This window comes from Haemorhous mexicanus, chromosome 6, assembly GCF_027477595.1.
Source record: "Haemorhous mexicanus isolate bHaeMex1 chromosome 6, bHaeMex1.pri, whole genome shotgun sequence".
NCBI lineage: Eukaryota > Metazoa > Chordata > Aves > Passeriformes > Fringillidae > Haemorhous > Haemorhous mexicanus.
The window spans coordinates 13,915,229-13,931,174 of NC_082346.1; the positions used below are offsets into that span (position 1 = coordinate 13,915,229).

The 15,946-nt window shown below is 42.7% G+C and overlaps 1 protein-coding gene across 5 annotated transcripts in view; it reads left to right on the forward strand.

The window, feature by feature from the left end:
• DENND2B (DENN domain containing 2B) overlaps positions 1 to 15,946 on the forward strand; it is a 153,329-nt gene that overhangs the window by 13,732 nt on the left and 123,651 nt on the right. Inside the window, exon 1 of one of the 5 annotated variants that reach the window (XM_059848888.1) lies at positions 12,768 to 12,786. The exons of 3 other annotated variants lie outside the window; for them this stretch is intronic. The gene's annotated coding sequence lies outside the window, so the exon portion shown is untranslated. Of the gene's footprint in view, positions 1 to 12,767; positions 12,787 to 15,946 lie in introns of those variants that run through there. One more of the 5 variants, XM_059848893.1, reaches the window with a different exon arrangement.

Genomic DNA, 15,946 nt, shown 5'->3' on the forward strand with positions numbered 1-15,946 from the left:
TTTTTGATTCAATGAAACATGATTAAAATATGCTGTTTTGCTTGTGCTGAACACTTTCTGGAATTCATTTGATGCTAGGTGAGCTTCCTGAGGAGCCAGAATGGGCTAAAGACCTAACTGAAACAGAAGCAAACCCTGCAACTGCTTTCTAGGGGAGATTGGACATATCAGCAGAACTGGCTGATTGTGCAGCATCAAGTGCTTTGGTTTCATTCAAACATGAGATAAAAGCAAGGAATGACACTGTGGATATTATAATGTCCTTGAATAATTTTAGCCATTATCTCCATTTTGTAGGTTAAGAAATCGAAGTGGAGGAAAATAAAATTACTTGCGTGACTTGAATTGCCCAATATGCCAAAGATGGAGCTGGGGCTTTGAGTCTTCTGGCCACAAAGCTGCCTCTGATGCTTCACCATATTTTAACAAGGCACTTGCTTTACCACTTTTGCATAAAACCCATTATTTCCAGAAATTAAAATTCCAAGCAAAGTGAAATGTGTAGATAAGTAATAACAGTGAATTTCTCCTGGTCAAAGAAAAGGGAAGCTATGTCTACCTGTAGTGTTAAGTGCTTATGCTGCAAATGAAAACAAAGCATTCAGTGTTTCAATGCTGATATATTGCAGCATGCATGGAGCTTCTTGGAGTTTGGGAGCAGAAATGGAACTGAAATTAATTTCCTCAGAATTATAGAAAAATAAAATGGATTCCTTCTGTTTATCAGTGTCTCTAAGAACATACCTGTTATGACATCATAGAAGAGATGACAAAAGAATAGTGAGATATACCTGTGGCAAGGTGAATTTCAACTAGAAATTTTTGAAGGTAATTGATCCAGACAAGTACTGCTGCGCTGCCTCACTCTTTGTTGAGGTGACTCTGAAGACAACGCTTACCCTGCAGTGCTTTGCTGTTGGGAAGTGAAAAGAAGGTACTGCCCTAGAGTCAGAAAAGGCCTTCCTCCAGCAGCAGGCAGAGATTCAATGCCCCATTTATTGTCCTGACATTTTGTTGTATTGTTCCAGTTTGCAGAGCGGTCTCCAGAGGTTTCTAAAGTATGCATGAATAAGAGAAAGAAATGAACTCTTAGTTTCTTTTGGGAATTTCAGCTTGGAGACAGGCTTGTCTATTTAAACACATCTCTTGCTCCTTTTGGCTTTGGCAAGATTCTGGGTGGCACAGTACCCTCCTACTTCATCTTCTAATTTTTCTCTATACCTGTCTTTATTGTTTATGCTATGCTGTTTGCTAACAAGTCTAACAAGTCTTAGTTCTCCTCAGATTTTTTTTTTTTGCATTGACTGTCCTTTATTACCTTTATTCATATTCCAGGGTGGGCTAAAGTCGGTGACTGAAGCCAGATTTCTCAGTCTTTCTACATGCACGAGCCATGCCTGTAAGCAGTATCAAACATCCCTTTTTGATGTAATAAAAGCAGATATAAGAAGTAGACAGGAAGCAGAGAAATACTTGTTGGCTTTAATGCATTTATTGGTAGTTTACTAAAAAGAGGTCAAAGATGTCACCCACTAAAAATTCTCAGAGGTTGTGGGGTGACTGGCTATAAGTAGTTCTATGCAGCATTGGTCTTGAAAAATTATGTATGGGAATCTTTATCACATATGGGAGAGAAGTTATGTTTATATCCCAGAATATAAATGAGATGCTAACTGGAACAGCTTTGTAGCATGGAATGCCTCTCTTTCCTTCACAGCTTTACATAGTTCGGTGCTTCCCCTTCTTCATGTCCTCATGCCTAAAGAATGCAGACAAATAGCTGGAAAAGGTTTGTCTTAGTGCTGTTGGGTCGTTAAGGTTCTTGGCCAAAATATATCCCTGACCTCCCTGGTCAGAGGAAATGTCATCAATGGCAGTGGTTTCACTGAGACTTTAGCTAGAGTGTCTCAGCTGTTGGGGATGAGGCCTGAGGGTGCTGAAGGGGATAGATCAAAACCTGCTATAACTCTTGGCAAGCGTGTGTCTGGTGAAAACCTCTATGCCTCATTTCATGTGAGGAGAATGCCTGCAGACAGTACAGAGAGGCATTCCTCATGTGTCCATATTTTTGTAAAACTTCAGGACAGTTCTCATCAAAATCCCGGTAACAGAGGGTCTGTTGGCCTCTCCAGCTGCAGAAATTCAGCTCTTAGAAGGATCTGGGCATCAATATTCATAACTGGTGTGTAATTAACACTGAACTGATTATATCACAAATTTTGAAGCAAACTGCTTCCAACAAATCTATGTGCATGGACATGAGGCATTTTCATTTTTTCCATAGAGGAGCAATCAGCACAGCTTTCTGCTGCACAGCTCATGCCTCCAGCAAGCTCTCTCTGAACTGGAGCTGCCTGCAGCCTTGCAGCACAAATGGATCTGAGCAGTGTGGTCTGAGACAATGCTTATGAAAAACACTGGAAATGTTGTCAGGCTGGCATCAGGAGAAATGGCAATACCTGAGCAAGGAGAAGCAACAGGAGCCAAATTCTAGGATCTTGAAATCCAGCCAGCAAATTGGAGTTCTCTAGGAAGCAATACAAAAATCTTGTGGAATATTCTATATTTTTCTTGCATTACAGACAGCTCTTTCTATATATCTGAATATAATAAAATACTCTGAATTGACCATAGAATCCTTTAGGTTGCAAAAGGCCTCTAAGATCAGTGACTCCAACTGTTAACCCAGCACTGGCAAGTACACCATTAAACCGTGTCCCTAAGTGCCACATCCACATGGCTTTTAAAATACCTCTAGGGATGGTGACTCAACCACTTCCCTGGCAGCCTGTTCTAGTGCTTGACACCCTTTTGGTGGAGAAGTTTTTCCTTATACCCAAACTTACCCCTGGTGCAAGTTGAGGCTGTTTTCCCTCATCCTGCCTGCTCTGACCTGGGAGAAGAAACCCACCCCCACCTTGCTACAACCTACTTTTGGGTGACTGTAGAGGAGTGGACCTTTACATCTTCATTAAGAAAGGTCACATCAAAGCACTTGATCCTGTGGAAAGTGGAATACCCTGACTGTATATAACCTGAGCCCTCAGTAGATATTCCTGTGATGCTGGGAATCCTTCCCCATTGTCCCTTTGAGGAATGTGAGTAATTGAGGAACATGTACCTTAAATGCAGATCAATGTGCAAGTCACATCTGTTATTTGACATGCAGTGCTTGACCCTTTCTGATAAAGAACCCATACATGGGGAGTTGACATAATCTTCCTCAAATCATTAGTAACTGATTAGTTTCAGATAAAGTTTATTTTCTTGCTGTTATTGTTGTTCTTAGTCCCAGCCTTTCCTGTTTTGTGACCCTTGAGGGAAGGTTAGGTCTCATGATGAGGCCAGGCTAATTTTGCCATCCAGAAACCTAATGATTTAAACTTCTGGATTCAGTTCCAAATGACCTATGTTCCCATAAGGCTTGTGCTCATTGCTGAGCATTGTTTTATGTATTTTCTTTATTATATTAAAACTTTATGAATGTGGTTGCTGTTATATACAAGTACCTGCAGAACTGAGTGTCTTTTGGGGAAGTTGAATTTTGGTTTTTTGAGCAAGCCTGCAGTATTGAAACAGAGCAACACAGACAATGTTAGAGCCCTAAAGTAGTCCTTAGGGAGAGAACATACAGGATCTCTCTTCTTCCTCCAGGTTTCCCTCCTGGAAACCTGGGCTACCTGTGGGACTCCCAGGACACACATTCCAGCCCACTTTTGCTCTTTATTATCTCATACTGTCCTTGCACTTGTTCTCAGAATATGAGAGTGACTTTTGTAGGCATCTGTACCTGAATAACCACCAAAGGCTGAAGGGCAAAGCCTCCTTTTTAACTTCAGGGAAATAAAAAACCCAAACACAATCTCTCCCTGCCAAACCCCTGATCCTCCCTGCAAAAAAACCAAAGATACCCAGAATAGGCAGTGATACTGCAAGAGCTTTTGGCTGGTTACTTAAAGACAACACTGTTAAGGGGTGGAGTGTGGGTGGAATCAGACAATGCAGGTAGATGATTTAGAAACTAGACAGCTGTTTGTAAAATGGTATCTATCCCAAACCAAAATAATCTGTGTCCAGAAATTCTATCTTGGTTTGCTGGTAGCATATAGTGTAGGATGTCACCTATGAAGATGCCTGTACATTTGTTACTATTTTGAAAAAAAACCCAGATTTTAAACCTGCCTGTGTAATTTCTCTGTTGATCATATACTTCATTGTTGGCTGTATTAGTTTTGCACATCACTGTGCCACTTTGCAGAACCTGCAATAACTTCTGAGGTTCATACAGTGCAGCTGGTTCTTGGTGTCTGTTCTTAGTGGAAATCAGCTCTCTTGATTTCTGTCTCTACCTATGAGCAGGAAAGAGAGAAGAAGGTTTGTTTATTTGTTTTGTTTGAAAGGATGATACGTAAAGAGGAGGAGTGACTGTCCAAGACCAAAAATAAAACAGCACCAAAACTGGCCTCTGGTTTTCTTCCAGTGCCTCCAGCCTGCACTCCCAACAGGCAGAGAGTAAGGTGAGGCCAGAGTGCTCACAAAGATTGCTGCATATCCTGAGGAAAACTCTCTGGTGCAGTTCTAGTTTTGCTGTAAGGATGCTCCCTGCCACATTGCATTTAATGCAAATGGCAAAAGCTTTGTTTCTGTGGGAATAGAAACTTATTTTAAGATTTTGTTTTAACCTCAGGCTAGCTTGGAAAGTCTGGATGGCTGAGAACCTTAAGTGTGAATAATTGAATTTATCCACCAGCCCTTTTGTGAACAGGAAATAGTGTGTTTCTGTGATGCATTATTTCTGTTTGAAGAGAGATGATTGCTTGCAAAGGTGCCTTTCCTGTTCATGCATCTGATTGTATAAGCAGGGATGTTTTGAACTCTGTCTGAACCAGATCAGTATCTTACCCTGGAATTAATCATCAGGAAAACCAGTGACCCAGTTTCCCAAACCTGCTCTGATACAGGTTAGCTGCTACTTCTTCAGATTTTCCATGGGTTAAAACCAAGGTGTTGAATCCCTCTGAAAAGGTGTTCTGATATTTCTCCTTCCTCCAAAATTCCCCTTCAATGCCAGCCCCTGGCTATCACATGATGCTTGTCCTAATCATGCTCCAGGGTCTGTCAAGCCAGAGAGGGTGACCAGCAAACGGAAATGGTGTGTGGTTCATGGCACTGTCAGGGAGCAGAGAGCAAAGGCTGAACCATGAGAAGCCAGGAGCTGAGGGTGACCCCAGCACAGGTAGGACACTGCTCCCGCTGACCTCAGCAATGTCCCATGGTGCTCAGCTGGGACCAGCTTGGTGACAGTGACAGATGTCACTGGTAGCCCAGTGATCACTGCGTAGATGCAGAGGGCAGAGCTGGGACCAAGCTAAATCCATGCAGCATGTCAGGCCCAGCAAGGACAGAGCTGGGGGTGGTCAAACCTGCAGCATGGCTCAGCCTGAGCTTATCCCAGGCTTCTGGTCCCTTGGGCAGTGGCTTTGGGGGTACAAGTCACGGGTCTTGCTGGACAGGACATTTAAGGGTTGTTGGTGCACTTGGGGCCCTGACAGCTGCTCTGATGTGGACCAAGCACTGACATAATTAATGGCACATGTTATTTACTATGTAGGAATTTCTTCTGGGCTCTGTGAGACAGCTCAGTGACTAAAGTGCTACTGAGCATGAGTAAGGATCAGTAGGGCTTCCTTTCTGGAGGCCAAATGGTGAGTTATGAGTTTACCCCAGGGCAAAGCAAGGAAGGGTCTAACATTTCACTTCCTGAAGAGCAGACTGAGAAAGTGGTTGAGTCTTGATGGGCTGGGGCTCCTGCCTGTTGATGTGCCAGGGTAAAGCTGAGGTGGGCAGTTGTGTGCTGAAGAGAGGGACATTTTTGTGTTCAGGAAGAATTTGGGTGAATGTAATTTTCTCCATATTTCTAGCCTAAGACTCTTCATGGCCAGTTTATGTCTAATTTTTCTCTGTGTTGGTGAGAAGAAAACCAGCACAGGGAGTGCAGCGAATAAGGTCTGCCTTGAGGGCTTGTGGAAAAAGCTGGCTGAGCAGGTCACTCTCCTGGCCTTGCAGCAGTAGGGTGGTGACTCAACACTTGCCTGAAAACACTCGGTGTGGTTCTGATGTCCTTTACAATGAAGGAATGTGAGTCTGGCCTCAAGCTTGAGAAGCCTGTGGAAAGGCCCATGTTGACTTCAGTGGTCTTGAGAATGAAGCTGTGCACGGTTTGCATAGAGCTGGCACCAGATGCACCTCCCACCCACAGCTCCAGCAATGAACATGTGTGCACAAGGTCGCTGCAATTATGAGAGAGTTCAAAGGGAGCTCTACATCCAAGGAGAAATGTTCACAGGCTGATCTGTGCTTCAACAATGTACTTCCACACAGTAACCATCCCTAGCAAGGGCCTCCCCACAGAAGGGAACCTCAGACTCAGCCTGTACCCCAGGGCTGAGCTGCACATGTGTTCTCTAGGAGATGAAGTTACTGCATGTGAGGTTCACAAAATAAACATGCAAGGAAGTTGTGCAGCTTGCTTGCTTGCAGTTTGATCTGTAAGAAAGGTCTGTGGTAGCATGTGTTTTTGCAGTCAACACAGATATTTTTGGGGCGTGAGGCTGAAGTGTAGGCAGCACGTAATGATTCATGTGGAAACAGTAATTGCAGGAGTTGCTATGGAGGGGGTTATAAGAAGAGCTAGTGAATGAGAAGTTCTTAACTATCACAGCCTCTTGAGATAAGCCTGATGTGCAGATGAATATGCTGATAATGTGCACATGAATATGTTGATATTTGCTCCAGGAAAATATTGGAAAGTTTGATGGTGTAAAACCTCCTACCCTGGGTTGGTGGATCTCATCTAAGTTGTTCTTGTTTTCCATCTCCAGAAGTGCCATTTTTTTGGGTATGAATCCCTCTGGTGGAGCAGGGAAGGGTTGACCTTCATTAGGTAGGATGCGGTGGGTTTTGTCACACCCTTGAATCCCTGTAGGGATGCTAGAGCTGTGTCAAACATGGGGGCTGCATCCTGCAAGAAGTAACGGTCAGCTTTCACATAGAGAGACAAAGCTATAATTGGAACACCTGATGGTTATCAATATCTCTTGTTTGTGTCATCAGAGGGAGCATTGCTCACATTGGGTCAGGATGTGCTGATCTGACCCTCCAGTTATTCAATTTCCAGACTGGTTTATTTCTCTCCTCTTCATCTTTACACATCCTGTGAGGCTGCCATGTTGTAGTCCAGGTGCTGCTGTGTTTTGCTGGCAAATGAAGCAGACCTTGTTTGCTCTGTATACAGTTACAGTGACTAAGGAATTTTAAAGTAAGACCTGGAAGTGCTGTCACAATATGCTCTTACCCAATTTTATTGTGTGGGAGACAGTGGGTGGTAAATGCAAAAGAAAAAAATCAACAGCTTTTCTTCCTTACTCTTGTCAACTCTGCCAATTTTAATGTAGGATTTTTTTTTTTTTTTGTATTTGGGTTTTTTCCTACCTTCTTTTAAGGCCAGAGTTCCTGGAGCTAAGTGACTATCAGAAATCTTTACCCTCTCTGGCTTTTATAGCTATACAGGAAAGCTGTAAAACATGAGTCCCAGAGGCTCAAGGTCTGTAAACCTAATAGGAGGACTATCACCTTTATTTATTCCTAAAATTTTGAGATTTGTTTAGGTCATCTCACAGCATCTAAGTGATTTATTTCAAGGCATGAAGTACTTAAACCCAGTAAAGTGAATTTTGTCTTATTTTTCACTCTCCACTTGTTGTTTGGTGTTGGAGGGAGAGCAGGAGATGGGTCTGTGGCTCTGTCCCTCTCCCAGCCAGCTGAGAGGTGTGACAGAAGATTGTGTCTACTTGGTGTGGTCAGAGATTTTGTTCCTTGAAGGGAAAGGACCTGGCACTTTGCTCAGGGCTGGGGTGAAGAGACAACTTCCATTATTATTTTTTTACACTGTGGAGTATTGGTAAGGGATGGACAAAACCACACTTTTTTCTTACTTATTATTTACAGCACTGTTACTTCCCTACTGATGTCACTGGAAATATCTTTAATTGCTGTAACCTCCAAGCATGGCCAGAGGTCAATGAGAAGAGAATCTGGTACTCCAAAATTCCAGCTTTGTGTAAATAAACAAATATTTTGGTAAATCCTTGAGAATGGAAGCTGGGGGCCATGACACGACAAGCAAACCCATCAAAACTATGTTTCTTCTTGTTTGTTTTGTATTTGGTTTTATTAGCAGACTGAATTTTCCAAGCAGGAGGATTGCACATACTGTATGCAATTTGTCTGAAAAGTACCTTCTCTAGAAAGCTGGGGGAAAGGGAAGAGGAGGAAAGCAATAACTTTTCAGAGGCATTCTCCTACTGCATTTGTCTTTCATTTAGAAAGAGATGCTGACTCATAAGTTTGAAGCTTTCTCCTGCATCAGGATAGTACAGCCTTATGGCCATGCTATCTGCTTTGCTTCCCTTTCAGGAACTGCACTGAAGGTGAACAGGTGAACCCAGGCACTCTTCTCCTGTAGCATCTGCTTTTCAGAGCAGAGCTTTGCAGGAAATCAAATGTGATTGTGCATTGAAACTTTTTATTTTCCTGCCAGCCACACAGATGAGGCTAATTTGCTTCCAAAGTTTTTAATTGTGAAGAAAGCATTTTGAGATTTGATTGGTCTTGGCACCTTTCATTGCCTATCCAGTTCTATTAGACAAAATACAAACAGGTTGGAAACACTGAACCATTAAAAATTGATCCAATCCTCCACCAACCCCGTGTCTCCAAAACCCTTCCAGGATTTGAAGTTGCACAGAAACTCACCTGTTGATTCTGACAACATGGCATGTGGGAGGAAGATCTCCTAGCATCAGTGATAACCAAGTTGAGTGGGGAGCAGCTAGTCACTCTGCTGTATGATTTTTGGGGGTCCTGTGATTTGACTGCACTGTTGCAGCTTTAAAACTGGGCAGATTCCCAGGCTCCTGAATATATTTAAATAGCTGTATGCTCTTGGTCAGCTTGGGAGCCTAGTGGCTGGTGTGGTGTCTGCATTATTGGGGGCACTTTAAGGACAGGAACAATCATTCACCTTCAGGTATTTGTGGATGGAGTTTCTTATCAGTTATTTCAGCTCCTGACTAGCAGGTGCAAGCAGGTACTTGTTCATCTAAAACTCTGTCTAGGTGAACTATGCCTTCAGAGCTATGTACCCCACTTAATGAAGCAGCCTCTGTTGGGCAGATGCTATGCTTTTGTAGAGGACTAGTCCAATTTACCTAATTTACCTTGTACTACCTTGAATTTACAAGCTTAAACCTATATTGCCTAATATGTGTTTGCTTTGTTTTAAATAGGTTTTACAGGGCATAATTTGTTTCCTTGATGATCTCAGTGTGAAGGTAGTGGTTACAACTCTATAAGGCATCAGAGGAGCATTAATCATCTGCAATTGGTAACAATCTGGTTATTCTAAACTGCATCTTTATGATAAGCTATGTATTAGGTAAACAACTGTTATAGCCCTGCACTGAGGCATTGAGATGTTCATGTGACTTTGGGTAAGTCAGTGGTACCATGTTAAAATGAAACTTAGGGTTTGGAAGGTCTTAATCTGTCCATGCTGTCACTGGCTGACTCCTGGCTCTGAGCTCACCTCCAGGTGACCTTTCTAACTGAGGATTGCAGAATCTTTTTCTTCTGATGTCTACCAGTTTTTGTTTTGAGGAAAAGAGGCAGAAAATCAGGACAGTTAAAAATAAGTTAAATATAGCATTGTCAGGAACCAGAATGGCTTTATTTTGCCAGAGGAGAGTCATACTTCACATGTGAATGATCTTCTTTTGACCTAAACTTAAACCATGAGTTCGGGGAACTGCCATTTATAGAATTGGTTAGGTCTGTGATTCACTGTGTGAATAACAGGATGGTCTGAAAGAGAAAACAAAGATCCTTACTTCTCAACAATGAACAGAATAAAGACTGTCAAATTCTCTTGGGTTTTCTTGTTACTTGTGCTCTTGGGATTTTTTGGCTTGGTTTTTTTTTTTTCATGAAGAGGAATTGGTGGGGTTTCAGAAATACATTCAACCAGTGCAAATCGTTTCCTATTGTGGCTGGCAGCTGTTCTGTGTTTCAGATGATGAGCGCAGCAACACTTCTTAAGAAAAAATTGCTTGCAAAGAACAGATGAGTATGAGATTATGGTTAAAGGGAGAATGCACCCTCATAAATTACTGCATTATTATATATCAAAATACTTTGTTGTCTGTCATTGAAGCAACCGTTGAGTGGGATTCTGCATCCCACACTTGAAAATGGTCCCAGCTCAGCCAAATACTTGAGCATATGCTTGAAAGCTGAGCATTGACTTCAGCAACTTGCCTAAGGGCTAACTCAGGTTCTGTGCTGGTCTGGAAGGCTGATGGAATTCTCACAACAGCTCTCATGTGGTGTTTCCTCTGGTGAGAATGGACAGCAACACTTGTGTGCTTCCTGTGCTTGTGAAGTGCAATGATCACTCCTTCTTTTGAAAAGTTTATTACCTGGCTGGATCACTGGGAAGGTGGGTGGGTGACATCCACTGGGGTGGGTTGGGCTGTGAGCTGCTCAAAGCTCACCTGTTGTGAGATATGGAGTTGCATGACACAGGGAGCAAAGTTGACATGGAGCAAGAAACTGATATTAATTGGTGTAGCTGCCTTCCATTAAGGAAGGAAAGCCAAATGAAAAAGATTTGATTGGTCAGGATTGAAGATGATTGCTCAGGCTTGACTAATGCTCTTGGTTTTCCATGCTACCATCCTGACTTCTGTAGCACATGGCTATGCCTTAGTCATGATGTCTCACCCTGAATGGTATGGATATTCCCATAATGATGCTATTCTTTCCCCTTCACAATATTTTTTTTTAGTTTCCTTTTTTTTTTTTTTTTTTTTTAAAGACAGAAAACACTAATCAGAAAGTTACTGTGTCAGGTAAGCAGCGAGTCACATGCAGTTGTAGGGTTGGAGATGGGCTTTAACCTCTTGAGCATATCCTGGCACAGTTTTTGTACAGATTGCTGGGAGATCAAATTCACCGTGCTCGTCTGTTCCTTCTGTATTGATTGAGTTCTAAACTGAAGATAGTTCAATGCTGAGATAAATAGGAGAAAACAAGTCTGACAGACATTTTGTCATTTTTGGCAAAAGTAAATAACGAGTTTGCAGAGCTGTACAGCCCTGCCTTTGTGTTTGGAGAGTGCACATGATTTACTGCAGGAATCAGTTTGGCATAGCATAGCTGTGCCGATTCAGCAGGACCTACCATTATCTTGTCATGTTTTTTAGCAAATTGACTTTAACAAGGCAGCAATTCAAAAACATGAAAGAGAAATGTGCTGAGCAACCCATCCCTTCTTGTCCCCCCCATCCAGTGTGTGCTAGCAAATCTGCCACAGCTGTGCCCATGGGCACGACAATGTTCGATCCTCACTCGTTTACAGGCTTTGAGTGTTCTGTGTGTGTGAGCTGGTGTGGGTCTTGCTTTTATTATTGTGTTCTCGAGCTCCCAAGTTGCTGACTTTTCAGCTAAATGCAACAGTTCACACATGGCTTTCTGTTGTGCTTCGCTTTACACTTATTAGGATTTTAGTGGTACAGCAGGAGTAACAAAAGCACCGTTAGCAACATTTTGTAAATCTCGCTGCTTTCAGCTCTGCTCACCCACAGCTTGCAGCCTCCCACGGACAGAGAGAAAGGGGCAGAAAGCAGCGAGGTTCCCGGGCTTGTCCTGACTAGCACTGCCTTTCACTGCCTCTGAAGACAGTGATGAGCTAGAGGCATTGCTGGTCTGACCCTGAAGGGCATTTTGGGTGTTTTTAAAGTACCTCTCTATTCTAGTCTTGACACTGAAGAAGCTGTAGACACAGTATTTCTGCATTCTCATAGGATTGGCAAATGTAAATGGATTATGTTTATTTTTAAGGTGTAATTTAAAATCTGTAAAACTTTCCTACCTTCTGGGAATTTGGGATGTTCAGCTCCATCTATGCCTCAGCAAATAGCTTCTATTTAATAACACCTTTGTATATTACCATTGAGAGATGGCTATCTTGGAGACCTAATCTGTGGATGTGCCCAAGGGTAAAAAAAGAGCAGAAAAGTAAGACTGAGAGGAGAGGAGATGGGAGAAGGAACATTCTTTGTTTGTGCAGGTTTTTTGAATGGATAATGTGTGGGATGAAGAGGGGCAGAGATGCTCCAAGAGCACTCTGAGATAACAAAACACCTTGTTTAGCTAACCAGGATGGAAATGACAGCCCTCCTCATCCTTCTGTCTTGCTCTCCTGTCAAGTAGCCAGTGCTTAAGCAGCACTCTTCATGCTTGGGGCAGGACTGTGCACAGCTCCTTTTTCTGTTCCTTTGGGTTTTGAGATGACACTGCAGAGCTGGTGGGGTTTTCCCTCCAGCTCCTGAGTGTAGCAGCTTCTGTCTGGAAACTGATGACACTGCCAGCTCCTCATGTTTTGACAGGTCCTCTGGCACCACTGTGTGCCTGGGTGTCACCACACTCCATGAACCTGCTCCACAAACCCTGTCTCAAGCCACAGTGCTCTTTTTCTTGAAGGCATGACTATTTCCTCAATAGAACTTTCTTCTGTAGTAAGTTCTTGTTTCCTTTCCTTTCCTCTGCAGAAAATATTTGTTACTCAAAAGATTCATTCTGAGGATTAGCCAGGCACACAGAGATGCCAGTGAGGGAGACCCATCCTGAAGCAGCAGATTTTGGATCACTCTGCAACCCATCACTTGTGTAGGTTTCCCTTCCTCTCTCAAGTAAGGTCTTAAAATCTTTTGAATGACTCACTCAATAGGAAAAAACTCTACTCTGTACTAATGGTTAATGGGTCTTTCTAGCAGATGTAAAATCCAGCGAAACATATACAGTTTCTTTAGTTTTAAGAGGAACAGATGATTTAATAAGCAGCTATAAATCTCTTGGGAATGTACATAGTCCAACAGCAAACTTCTGCCAGATTTTTCACTGACTAGACTTATAGCCTATGAGTCATAGCAGTCTGTTCCACTCTCCACCTCGATTGCCTGTTGTTGTTTTGGCTTTTAGGGGTGCTCTGTGCTGCATATGGATTTTTTATCACCTTCTCCTGTTAATGGGCTTGCTCTTTCATCCAGGGGACAGCCTCCAAGCAGTTGACTCTTATTCTCTGTTTCTGCATGACAGTGCATGATGTTTCTTTTCCATTCCCTAGCTCACAGTGTGACTTTAAAATTGTATAAGGAAAATGTTTCTGAGGAATGTATTAATACAGCCTCCTAAATGGGCTTAATAGTGGGAATCTAGTTAAATTTAATGAGATATAGCCAGTCTCTTCTTAATATAGTAATGCTTTCCTAGCAGCAGTCTGTGGCCATCTTATGGATCTTAATAAGTTTATTGTAAGAGTATTCCCAATAGATTCAGCTCTTTAGAGATAAGGGAACAGGCAGAAAGCAGAAAGTTGTTTCAGTTGCCTGTGTCTCATGCTGAATTGCAGGGGATGGTTCTATCTTCTAAAGTATTGAGCTGCCGTTCCAAAAGGATGTAAAATGACCCACTGTGTTTTACAAACATCTTCTACGTTGTGCTGGCCTGCTGGCTCTCTGTGAGTGTCTGAGGTATCTGGGAAGGGGGGCTGAAAGCTCTTGTTTTATTTTACAGCTGGTTCACAAGCCCTGTGAATTATACTTGGGAGCCACACTAGAGGAGGGGAGGAATTAAAACTTCTGAGACTTGCTCTGGGTCACACCCTGGTAAACTAGAGATAAAACTAGTGATAAGACAAGACTTTGTGAGGAACATTTAACCATTGTGGAAGCTTTTACAAGACAGGTGCATTGCAGCTTATTTTGAATGCAGCTGGATGGAGGGGATTTTAAAAATGACCCACGGCATAGGTTTTTTGGGGTTTTTTTTGGTTAGTTTTAAGTCTCACAATGTAACTACAAAAATCTAAGAAAAATTGTGCAAAATTCTCACTTTGTCAGAATAAACAGTTGGCAGTAAAAATCAGGTTCTAATTCTTTCATGTGTGGCTCAGGACAACATTTGCATTACTTGCTCTCTAGGACCATGTAAATGGTGAGGGAAAATTCTTTTTTCGTTTGTAAGGATGATGAGGAAACCCTGTTAATGCTTGACCTTTTTCAGGCTGGAGTGAGTATCAAAAATGTATAGATGTGAAGCAGGTTAAGAAATTGGAAACAGCTTAGAGGCTTTTTAATGTACAGAATTGCATAATGTGACCAAAAATAGATATTGTTTGAAGTTCATAGTTGAATTACAATTTACTGCATTGTTCCAACACCTTCAGAAAGCCAAACAGGCCTCCCGTTACTAGGCAAAGAAAGCTATCCAAGGTCATATACCTGCATGGTGTCAAAAGCAAGAACAACATTTGACTCTTCTGACTCCTTGTTGGGCCTCTCCACACAGTGCAGGAGGAAGCACAGAGGTTTTCAACACCATGCATGTGTGCAAAACCAGCCCTTTCAGCTCTTTCTGGCAAACTGAGAGCGTTGCTTTATGCTTTCAGTAAGCACAGAGCTCTCATGTTTACTGATGGGACTTTCACACGTCAGGAAATCAGCAACTGGAGACGTAACCAGCGTGTCTGTTCTTGAATGAGGAATTTTCCCCAGAGCAAGTTGTGATGTGCACTCTTAATGATTTGCATCTTACAGTTCAGACTTTCCATGAGCTGCTTCCAGCACTGTAGGCACTAACTTGTGTTTGAGTGCACACACACACCCCCAGCTGCAAGGGTAACAGCCACAGCTTCCATGTTTAGATCTTGGCATAACTCTGAGTGGGGATACTCAGTTCCTTTGGCAGCCTGGCTCAGTTGTGGGGTTTAGGTGGAGATGTCAGTGCAGCATTCAGTGCTACCCCAGGTTAGAGGTTAGCTAGAAACTGAGGCTTTGAAGAGAGGTTTTGCTTGCCCTTCTTCACTGGCAGCATGATCTTTTGCAAACTTTCTGTTGTGTGGTCTGTGCACACTGAATGGCTGACACTGAGCCTGTGTTGTGGGATTTCACCACTTCCATAGTATGAACAACAAGCAGCAGCAGTTCCAGGGAGGGAGTTTTGTCCCTTCCCTTAAAACAATGTACATAGCAATGGGGAACATCATGTGACTGCATGGACCTTATCCAGTGTTTTAAAGGGAAAATATCTCTAACAGTGTCCTGGCCTATGTAAACTGTATAGTTTTCCCAGACTTGGAAGAAAAGCACTGGTACTTTCCCAAGTTCCGCCCTTTTCAGCTTGATATGAAACAAAAAAAGAGTTGATTCTTGCTTTCCTTCTGTCTCTAAAATGGGAAGTAGTTTAATGAAAATAAGAAATTATGCTTTTTCATGTCAAGAGGCAGAATCTTTTCTCTGAACCATCTGTTTTGATGTGAATGAAGCAGAATGTGTACTTTTTTTTCCTTAAGTAATAACCTCTACTCTTAGTGGTGAAGAAAAGATGTGTAGGTGTGTGATTCTCCAGCAGCCTAAATGTAGATGTTGGGACAGTCCACCCCTGGATATGGGGCTATTTTCAGAGATCTCCTAGCTTTGTTTGGAAGAACGCACAGAATTTAAGGAGGAAGGATGACCTTGATTTTAAAGCATTCATTTGGAGCTTGGATGCTGGGAGTTGAATTTCCAGTGGTGGGACTGGCTTCCTCTGTGGTCTGCAGTGTGATGCTCTGGGAATGTGTGTGCCACACAATGGATTTCAGCACAAAGGGCCCTGGAGCTTACCCCAGGAGGTCTGCACCGCCCTACACTGCAGTGTGGCACTGTGTGGTGCCAGGGCCCCCATCCCAGAAAAGGCAACTGCACCAGTTCAAGCACTGCTTTGTGCTGTTGGAGCTGTGCTGCTTCCAATTCTGGCATTCAAGTGGTTGTGGCTCATTTGGACATTT